The 10,327-nt window shown below is 47.6% G+C and overlaps 2 long non-coding RNA genes across 2 annotated transcripts; both read right to left on the bottom strand.

Annotated features, from left to right (window-relative positions):
• Positions 1 to 3,740: 3,740 nt before the first annotated feature.
• Positions 3,741 to 5,360, bottom strand: LOC148001358 (uncharacterized). The gene is made up of 2 exons (XR_015637037.1): positions 5,063 to 5,360; positions 3,741 to 4,745 (listed from the first exon to the last, which is right to left on the bottom strand). It is a non-coding gene; the product is annotated as an uncharacterized LOC148001358 (long non-coding RNA).
• A 2,168-nt stretch (positions 5,361 to 7,528) lies between these two features.
• Positions 7,529 to 9,575, bottom strand: LOC148001357 (uncharacterized). Its single transcript, XR_015637036.1, has 2 exons — positions 9,131 to 9,575; positions 7,529 to 9,084 (listed from the first exon to the last, which is right to left on the bottom strand). It is a non-coding gene; the product is annotated as an uncharacterized LOC148001357 (long non-coding RNA).
• Positions 9,576 to 10,327: the final 752 nt, after the last annotated feature.

Below are 10,327 nucleotides of genomic sequence, written 5' to 3'. Positions count from 1 at the left end.
TTTCTCTACATCTCTGTTTCATTTCTGTTTCCATGATCTTCCAGTGATGAGAGTAGGGTGTTGAAATCTCCTACTATTATTATGTGAAGTACAATGTGTGCTTTGAGCTTTAGTAAGGTTTCTTTTATGAATGTAGGTGCCCTTGCATTTGTAGCATAGATATTTAGGATTCATCTTGGTGGATTTTTCCTTGATGAATATGAAGTGTCCTTCCTTATCTTTTTTAATGACTCTAGGTAGAAATTAAATTTTACTTGATATTAGAATGTCAATTCCAGCTTGTTTCTTCTGGCCATTTGCCTGGAAAATTGTTTTCCAGACATTTACTCTGAGGTAGTGTCTGTCTTTGTCTCTGAGGTATGTTTCCTGCAGGCAGCAAAATGCTGGGTTCTCATTACATATCCAGTCTGTTAGTGTATGTCTTTTTATTGGGGAATTGAGTCCGTTGATGGTGAGAGATATTAAGGAATAGTGATTGTCGCTTCCTGTTATTTTGTTGTTAGAGGTGGAATTATGTTTGTCTGTCTTTTGGTTTCATTGCAATGAAATTATATTCTTGCTGTCTGTACAGTGTAGTTTCTCTCCTTGTTTTGAAATTTTCCATCTAGCATACTTTGTAGGCCTGGATTAGTAGAAAGATATTGCATGGGGGCTGGAGAGATGGCTCAGTGGTTAAGAGCACTGACTGCTCTTCCAGAGGTCCTGAGTTCAATTCCCAGCAACCACATGGTGGCTCATAACCATCTGTAACGAGATCTGGTGCCCTCTTCTGGTGAATAGGTGTACATGCAGGAAGAATGCTGTATGCATAATAAATAAATCTTTTAAAAAAGATATTGCATAAATTTGGTTTTGTCATGGAATATCTTGATTTCTCCATCTATGTTAATTGAAAGTTTTGCTTGATACAGTAACCTGGGCTGTTATTTGTGTTCTCTTAGGGTCTGTATGACATCTGTCTAGGATCTTCTGGCTTCCATAGTCTCTGGTGAGAAGTCTGGTGTAATTCTGATAGGTCTGTCATTTTTTTTGTCACTAGACCTTTTTCCCTTCCTGCTTTTAATATTCTTTCTTTGTGTTGTGCATTTGATGTTTTAACTATTATGTGACAGGAGGAATTTCTCTTCTGGTCCAATCTATTTGGAGTTCTGTAGGTTTCTCGTATGTTTATTGGCATCTCTTTCTGTAGGTTAGGGAAGTATTCTTCTATAATTTTGTTGAAGATATTTACTGGCCCCTTAATTTGGGAGTCTCACTTTCTTCTATACCTATTATCCTTAGGTTTGATCTTCTCCTTGTGTCCTTGATTTCCTGTATGTTTTGGGCTAAGAGTTTATGTGTTTTACTTTATCTTTGACAGTTGTGTTGATGTTTTCTATGGTATCTTATCCCCCTTAGATTGTCTCTTCTATCTCTTGTATTCTGTTGGTATTGCTTTTGTCTACAGCACCTTGTCTCTTCCTTTGATTTTCTTTACCCAGGGTTGTCTCCCTTTGTGCTTTCTTTACTGTTTCTATTTCCATTTTCAATTCCTTCACCTGTTTGGTTGTTTTTTCCTATAATTCTTTCAGTGATTTTTGTGTTTCCTCTCTAAGGGCTTCTACTTGTTTACTTGTGCTTTCCTGCATTTCTCTAAGGGAGTTCTTTTTGTCTTACTTAAAGTCCTCCATCATTATCAAAAAATGCAATTTCAAATCTAAATCTTGCTTTTCTGGTGTGTTTGGATGTCCAGTATTTTCTTTGGGGGGGGGAAGTATTGGGCTCTGATGATGCCAAGTAGTCTTGGTTTCTGTTGATTAGGATCCTGTGCTTGCCTCTATCCAATGGGTTGTCTCTGGTGTTTGCTTGTCTTGCTGTTTCTTGGAGTGACTTGGCCCTGCTGTAGGCCTCTCTGTCAGCACTCCAGTAGAACTGTTTTCCTGTTTTCTCTCAACCTTTCCTGTGAATAGGTGTTCTCTTTTCAGCTGTGGCCATGCTCCTGGAGACTATCTTCCAGCTCTAGGCATGAACAGGAATCAAAGGGTCCTGCACCCGATTGCTCTTGTAGGTCCTTGCACCCAGCAAGCTTAGTTGGAACTATGCAATTCCCTCTTGGGTGTGGACTGTGGGCAGAGGGTATTCTCCTCTGACTTCTCAAGAGTATCCACACTTCTCAGGTTCCAGCTCTCTCCCCTATGATATTTGGGTGCAGGGAGCTGTTTGACCAGATCAGTTCGGTCCTGGGCACAGACCAGAACTGTGGGTACCAGAGGCTGTCTGTTCCTATATCCCTCTGTCCAGAGGCACTGTGCAGTTTCCCCTTGAACCAGGGATGTGGGCCAAGGTGTGCAAGGGTGGCAGTCTGTTCTATGACCTCGGGATGTCTGCACTCCTGGGTGGTCAGCTCTCTTCCCCAAAGGATTTGTGTGCAGGGAACTGTGGGATGGTATCAGTTCATTTTATGGCCTACAATACTTTTCATGATTCAGTTGATCAGACTGCAATATTTTTAAAAACATGCATATATTCACTCCATTATGGGGGCCATAAAAATAAATAATTGTGATGATTGAAGAGCTCAGAAAAGCTGTACTTATTTTGATTAGGTTCTTGGATACAAATACAGAGAACATGATTCAAGCAAGAGGAGAGTCCAGTTTTTATATTAGTATTTTTTTTAGTTTTATATAGATTTTCTTCTGTATATTATAATAAGCCACCATTCATTTTATTATTTTAATAGTGTTTAAATCCATGAATATTTAAATTTCAGGAAACTAGTGACTTGATATATCTTATAATGTCCAGATTTCCTTTGGGTTGAAGGAAGAAGGTTATTGATTTAATTTTCTTGCACTGTAACAAAGAAAAAGAAAAATATCACAGAAATACTATATTTAAAATATTTATTTTATTTACACTTCTATATATTCTTCTTGAATAAATATATTTAACTGGCTTACATTTCATTTTATACACATAGTTAACATTTTTCTTGACACCTGCAAACCAAATATCAGTTTAGTTACATTAACTCTGTGAGATGAAAATAACAATAACAAACTAGTATCTAGATTATGAAATAACTGGGTCCTTAAGATGAAAAAGCATTGATGAATTTAACAAGCACATGTGAATTCACTTTTGTTTATTAAATTATATGCCAACTGTCACCATCCTGTGATGTTGAACAACTTCGATTATTGCTGACATTTGGAAAAGTAAATTAACTTGGACGAGTTAAACAACCTTACCAATTAAAATTCTTAAGCAGAGGCGGATCCCGGCCCGCAGCAGCTCTCTGCTCCCAGACCCGGTGAGAGAGAGACCCAACCGCCTGGTCAGGTGGGCACTCCTGAGGCTGCAGAGCGGAAGAGACCACCAACTCTGCTCACCCCTGCCCACATCCCTGGCCCAAGAGGAAACTGTATAAGGCCTCTGGGCTCCCGTGGGGGAGGGCCCAGGAGTGGCAGGACCCCTGTCCCTGAGACACCGCCGGAACCTGAAAGAAACAGACCGGATAAACAGTTCTCTGCACCCAAATCCCGTGGGAGGGAGAGCTAAACCTTCAGAGAGGCAGACAAGCCTGGGAAACCAGAAGATACTGCTCCCTGCACACACATCTCGGACGCCAGAGGAAAAAGCCAAAGACCATCTGGAACCCTGGTGCACTGAAGCTCCCGGTGAAAAGCTCTCAGGGAGAACTTTCCCTCGGGATGGAGACCCTCCAACTCCAAAGACCAGACCGTGACACCACAGGATGCAATCAGCAAGAGGATTTGGTTTATTGTCGGGATACACAGGCACAGGCACCTGCGGGCGCTTCAGTCACTCGGGGGACTGGCGCGCCCCACGGAACCAAGGATGGGCTTTTATAGGATTTTGGGGAGCAGAAGCAAGCATACAGAAGCAGATGCATGGTTACAGGGATATAATTGGTGGATTCTAATATGGCAAGGGTTTAGCCTGGGGGCAAGTTTCCTAGCTACCTTCCTGAAACATAACGGCTGACTCGGCCCCCCAAGGGTTCAGCCCGGGGGCAAGTTTCTTAGCTACCTTCTTGGAACATAACGACTGACTCGGCCCCCCACCAGGGTGTGGGACCTCTCCCGGGGCTTTTTTTCATTGTCAGGTGCTCAACCGAAGTCGTCCTGTTGCCAGGCCTTCAACCAAACACATCTTGCTTGGCAGCCGCTGTGTACTCAGTGTTCTAACCTTTCCCTGAACCAGTCATCTTAAGTACAGCCTTGCAAAATGGCGTTACTGCTGCTAAGCTGGGGTCTTTCATTCCCCCATTTTTCTTGCTAACTTTGAGTGAAATCTTTCACTCGACTTGGTCAAGAAATTTCTGTCTGGTGGGGGCTTATTCCCCCACTGACTCTAGGCCACAAAAGGGCTAGGAGGAACCACGTAGGTGTTTTAACTTTAAGGGGTTTGGAGTGTGCTGAACTCTCCATGTCTGGGGTGTAGTGTTGTGATTAGTCAATTCCTCAGACCGGACTGTCTTGACGTGTGGTGTGTGGATCTAAGCCGAGACTCCGTCTACCTTTAGGGCGGTCGGGGTAGTCAGGAGGACGGTGTAGGGTCCTTTCTACCGTGGCTCGAGATTCTTGGTCTGGTGTCTGTGCACCCACACGGTGTCTCTAATCTGGAACAGGTGTGGCACCACCGGATGTTCAAGCTTGTCCTGGTAAGCAGCGGCCAAAGGTCTCCAGACGTCTCTCTGCACAATCTGTAGGGCCTGTAAATGGGCCCTCAGAGAAGGGCTGTCAGCAAAATCAGCAATGTTTGAATCAAAGAAATGGACAAATGGGGGTGGTGTTCTATATATTATTTTAAAAGGAGTTAGACCATGGGGGCCCGGGGTATTCCGGGCCCGATATAGAACTAGGGGAAGGAGGGCCACCCAATCCTTTGAGCCAGTTGCAAGCGTAAGTTTGGATAAAGTCTCCTTCTATAACTCTGGGGTCTATAGGCACAATGTAATTTCCAATCAATCCCCAGCAATTTGGCCACCAACTGACTTACTTGGGAGACGAAAGCGGGCCCGTTGTCCGACCCCAACGCTTGAGGCATGCCATACCTGGGAAAGATTTCCTCGAGGAGCTTCTTGGTGACCATTTTTGTAGTCTCGTGTTTTGTGGGGAAGGCTTTGACCCATCCTGAGAAGGTGTCTACAAACACTAGGAGATACTTGTATCCATATATATCTGGTTTAATTTTAGTAAAATCAATTTCTCAATGGATGTCAGGACGGTGTCCCCTAGGACGAACTCCTTGTCCAATCATGGTCCTTTCCGGGTTAACCTGAGCGCACGCTTTGTAACTCTCAGTCACCTTTTGTATCGCTTTGTCCCGATTCAAAAAAACACAGATTTATCTCTTCCCGATCTAGTAAGGTTTTCATCTTCTTAAACCCCAAATGGGTTAATTTATGTAAAAAGGAGATCAATTCAAAAGTCATTTTTATTGGCATAACTGTAGACCCACTGTTTTAGTTGAGGGTGGTAGATGGCCCCCATTTTTTCTAGGAGCTCTATGTCCTCATGGGCATAAACCCAACTAGTTTGTCCCACTGGTGGGGGCGTGGGTTGGTCTGGGCTATTTAAGGGCAAGATTTGTTTGTTCATGGCCGCTTCTCGCGCCGTGGCATCGGCCAGCCGGTTTCTTCGTGCCTCTGGGTTGTGCCCTTTCTGGTGTCCTGGACAATGTATAATACTCAGTCTTTTGGGCAAGAATAGGGCTTCTAAGAGGGCCAGAATTTTAGCCTTATTTTTAATATCTTTACCCTTAGATGTGAGCAGCTCCCGCCTCCGGTAGATCTCCCCGTGGATGTGTGCCGTGGCAAAGGCATAACGGCTGTCTGTATATATATTTAGCCTCTTACCTTTTGTCATCTTGAACACCTGAGTCAAGGCCATATTAGTTTAGCCCGTTGTGCGGAGGTACCAGCAGGCAGGGCTTTCGCCCAAATCACTTTGTCCTCCGTAGTGACCGCAGCTCCAGCCTTTCGCTCTCCCTCTGCCAAGAAGCTGTTGTCATCCGTGTACCATGTGTGGTCAGCATTCTGAAGAGGCTGGTCCGATAGGTCCGGCCTGGTTCTATGTACTTCTGTGAGGATTTGTAGGCAGTCATGCTGTTCTGCCTCCTCTGGTAGGGGAAGCAAGGTGGCAGGATTGAGGGCGACTACGGGTCCAAACTGAACCTGTTCTGCATCCAGTAACAAGGCTTGGTAGTGGGTCATGTGGGAATTAGAGAGCCAGCGGTCTGGGGGCTGCTTTACCAAGGCCTCCACTGTGTGGGGTGCTAGGATGGCGAGTGGCTGTCCCAAAGTCAATTTTCTAGCATCCTTGATCAGGACAGCAATAGCAGCCACCATCCTTAGGCACGGTGGCCAGCCGGAGGCCACAGGGTCCAATTTCTTAGACAGGTAGGCCACAGGGCGTTTCTAGGGTCCCAACCTTTGTGTTAGGACCCTTTAGCATACCCGTTTCTCATCAATGAACAGTTACTGAGCAAATTGTAAGGGTTTGGAACAGTCAGATGAATATCTTCTATCCTCTTGTTGACCTCTCTCAAGTCTTGTACTGGCCTATAAGCTCCAGTGCCAGGTTTCTTAACAGGCAGAAGAGGCGTATTCCAAGGCGACCGGCAGGGGATTAGGATGCCTTGATCTAGAAGCCTCCTAATGTGAGGCCTTATACCTTGATAAGCTTCATGTGACAGGGGGTATTGTTTTATGGAGACTGGAGTTGTAGTGGCCTTTAACTGTGTAATTAAGGGGGGCTGTTGGAGTGCCAACCCCATCCCACCAGTCTCTGCCCAAGCCAGTGGAAAATTCGTGACCCAAGTGTCTATTTCTAGGGATTGTGGCTTGTCCTGTCCCAGTTCATATAGTCTATATTCATAGAAATTGAAGGGGAGTTCCGTGGGGGCCAGTTATTTGGGCCCCTCCTTTCTCAAAATGAATTTGTGCTTTTAGTTTGGTGAGAAGATCATGGCCCAGCAGAGGGTACGGGCAGTCCGGAACATGTAAGAAGGAATGGGTCACCTTACCAGTAGCCAGCTGAACCCGGCGGTCCGTAGTCCATCGGTATTGTTTCTCACCAGTAGCTCTTTGTACCCAGGCCGTCCGGTCGCTGAGTTGTCCTGAAGCTTGAGTGAGGACTGAATGCTGGGCTCCTGTGTCTATCAGGAAAGCAACCGGCTGCCCCCCAACTTTAAGCGTTAGCCTGGGCTCAGGGGGGGCTCCTGGCCCTGACCTCCCTAATCTTTATCTAGAGCCAAGAGGGAGGTTCATGGTCGAGGCTTTCGGGGTCCGCCAGGCTTCTTGGGGCACTCTCTGGCCCAGTGCCCTTTCTCTTTGTAATAGGCACATTGATCTTTATCCAGCTTCAGCCCCTTTCGAGCTCCCCCCTATCTCCCTTCCTTTCTTGGCCCTGTACTACGGCGGCCAAGATTCGACTCAATTCTTTCTCTTATTAAAAATCTTTTCAGCTTCTTTAAGTAAATCCTGTAATGTATAGCCCTGCAAATTTTTTAACCTCTGTAACTTAGTCTTGATATCTGGAGCAGCCTGCCAGATGAAGGACATAGAGACACTCGTCATTTGTCCTGGGTCATCTGGATCATAGGGAGTGTACATACGGTAGGCCTCCTTAAGTCTCTCTAGAAAGGCGGAGGGAGTTTCCCCTGCTTCCTGTAATACCTGTTTTACCTGAGCCAAATTAGTAGGGCGTCGTATAGCCCCTCGGAGACCCGCTAGAAGCAACTGGCGATAAAGGCGTAGGTGTCCCTTACCTTCAGCTGTATTAAAATCCCAGTTTGGTCTCTTAAGTGGGAATGCAGCATCAATTTTTTCAGGCAGCTGGGTGGGACGCCCATCATCTCCCAGAACATGCTTTCTGGCCTCTAGGAACACTCTTTGTTTTTTTTTTTTTCTGAGGTTAAGAGGGCCTGTAAGAGCTGTTGGCAGTCATCCCAAGTAGGCTGGTGGGTAAGTAAAACAGATTCTATTAGGTCGGTGAGTGCCACCGGATCTTTGGAGAAAGAAGGGTTGTGTTGTTTCCAATTGTAAATGTCAGCTGCTGAAAACGGCCAGTATTGGGTCTGGCCACCGGTTCCCTGTCTAAGTGGGAAAGCCTGGGAGGTTGTATCTGGCACCACCTCGTGCTTATTGCGCGATCTCCCTGCGACAGGGGAGAAACCCTTATCAGACTGTGGCCCGGCAACTGATCTGGCCAGCGGCTCTGCCTCCTCCGTTTCAGCCGGGCCTGTCAGAGAGAAGATCTATGAGAGGGGAGTTTGGGTCTGCTGGGAGGAGAGGTTTCTTAAGACGTGGCCGGCAGACCGGGCGGGGCCGAGGGGACAGGCTGGGGGTTGAGGGGAGGCCAATTCGGGTCCACGAAGGGTTCCGCCCGGGGGGGGGGGTTTAAGGCGAGACTCTCTCAAGTGATAATATAAGAAACCTGGTCAGGATGTCCGTGGACGACCCGATCTTTAACCTGTAAAATAATGATCTTATTAAATGTGCCATTCACTGACCATCCTGCTCCAAAAGTGGGCCACTCGGATGTGTAGAGAGTCTGCCATTTTCCTTTTTTTTTTTAACCTCGACGGACTGGTTGTGTGCCCGGTCGTGGACGTCTTCCCAATGATCAAGAGTGAGACTTAGGGGCATTGTTAGGGACTGTCCCATGTTAGTTCTAAGGAAGATTAGAACACAGAGAAAACAAACAACACCAACAGTCAAACAAACAACAGACAGGCGTGCTGCACGGCTTTGGTACCAAACTGAAAGCAAAAAGTCAGATGGAGGTGGCAAAGGTCCGGGACCCTCTGAAAGCCAAAACTACAGACAGAGGTGCCGTTAGTCCGGATCTTTCTCCTCTCCCAGATTGGGCCCCGAAAAGTCGGGCCCCTAACACCCTTGGAACGTCTTCCAGGGCTGCGGGGCGAGAAGTCCGAGCTCGTCAGCTCCTTCTTCATCCCGCCCAAATTCCAAACAACCTGGCTGAGCGCTCACAGAACAGACCTGGCTGAGCGCTCACAGAACAGACCTGGCTGAGCGCTCACAGAACAGACCTGGCTGAGCGCTCACAGAACCTGGCTGAGCGCTCACAGAACAGACCTGGCTGAGCGCTCACAGAACAGACAGAATAAGGCAGAACGAGACAAAATCAGACAGACAGACAGACGCCGGCCGGCTTACCTCCCAGTGGGTGGTCGGTGGTCCCTGGGTGGAGGATCTCCTTTCCCGGCCAACGCACCAAATGAAAAGCTCTCAGGGAGAACTTTCCCTCGGGATGGAGACCCTCCAACTCCAAAGACCAGACCGAGACACCACAGGATGCAATCAGCAAGAGGATTTGGTTTATTGTCGGGATACACAGGCACAGGCACCTGCGGGCGCTTCAGTCACTCGGGGGACTGGCGTGCCCCACGGAACCAAGGATGGGCTTTTATAGGATTTTGGGGAGCAGAAGCAAGCATACAGAAGCAGATGCATGGTTACAGGGATATAATTGGTGGATTCTAATATGGCAAGGGTTTAGCCTGGGGGCAAGTTTCCTAGCTACCTTCCTGAAACATAATGGCTGACTCGGCCCCCCAAGGGTTCAGCCCGGGGGCAAGTTTCTTAGCTACCTTCTTGGAACATAACGACTGACTCGGCCCCCCACCAGGGTGTGGGACCTCTCCCGGGGCTTTTTTTCATTGTCAGGTGCTCAACCGAAGTCGTCCTGTTGCCAGGCCTTCAACCAAACACATCTTGCTTGGCAGCCGCTGTGTACTCAGTGTTCTAACCTTTCCCTGAACCAGTCATCTTAAGTACAGCCTTGCAAAATGGCGTTACTGCTGCTAAGCTGGGGTCTTTCACCGGAAGGGGCGGCACAGGTCTTCCTCGTTGCTGCCGCTGCAGAGAGCCCGTGGGGAGCACCCCACGAGCGAACCTGAGCCTCGGGACCACAGGTAAGACCAAATTTTCTGCTGCAAGAAAGCTGCCTGGTGAGCTTGGGACACAGGAAAGCAGAATTTCTCTAGGACCAGCACGTTCTGTGTTTACCGGAAGTCCCACACCCGCGGATCCCGGCCCGCAGCAGCTCTCTGCTCCCAGACCCGGTGAGAGAGAGACCCAACCGCCTGGTCAGGTGGGCACTCCTGAGGCTGCAGAGCGGAAGAGACCACCAACTCTGCTCACCCCTGCCCACATCCCTGGCCCAAGAGGAAACTGTATAAGGCCTCTGGGCTCCCGTGGGGAAGGGCCCAAGAGCGGCAGGACCCCTGTGCCTGAGACACCGCCGGAACCTGAAAGAAACAGACTGGATAAACAGTTCTCTGCACCCAAATC

The sequence above is a fragment of the Rattus norvegicus genome, chromosome 14 (assembly GCF_021556685.1).
Source record: "Rattus norvegicus strain SHRSP/BbbUtx chromosome 14, alternate assembly SHRSP_T2T, whole genome shotgun sequence".
Taxonomy (NCBI): Eukaryota; Metazoa; Chordata; class Mammalia; order Rodentia; family Muridae; genus Rattus; species Rattus norvegicus.
Note: the sequence above shows the minus strand (reverse complement) of the source record. Positions and strands in the feature narration are given on the sequence as shown.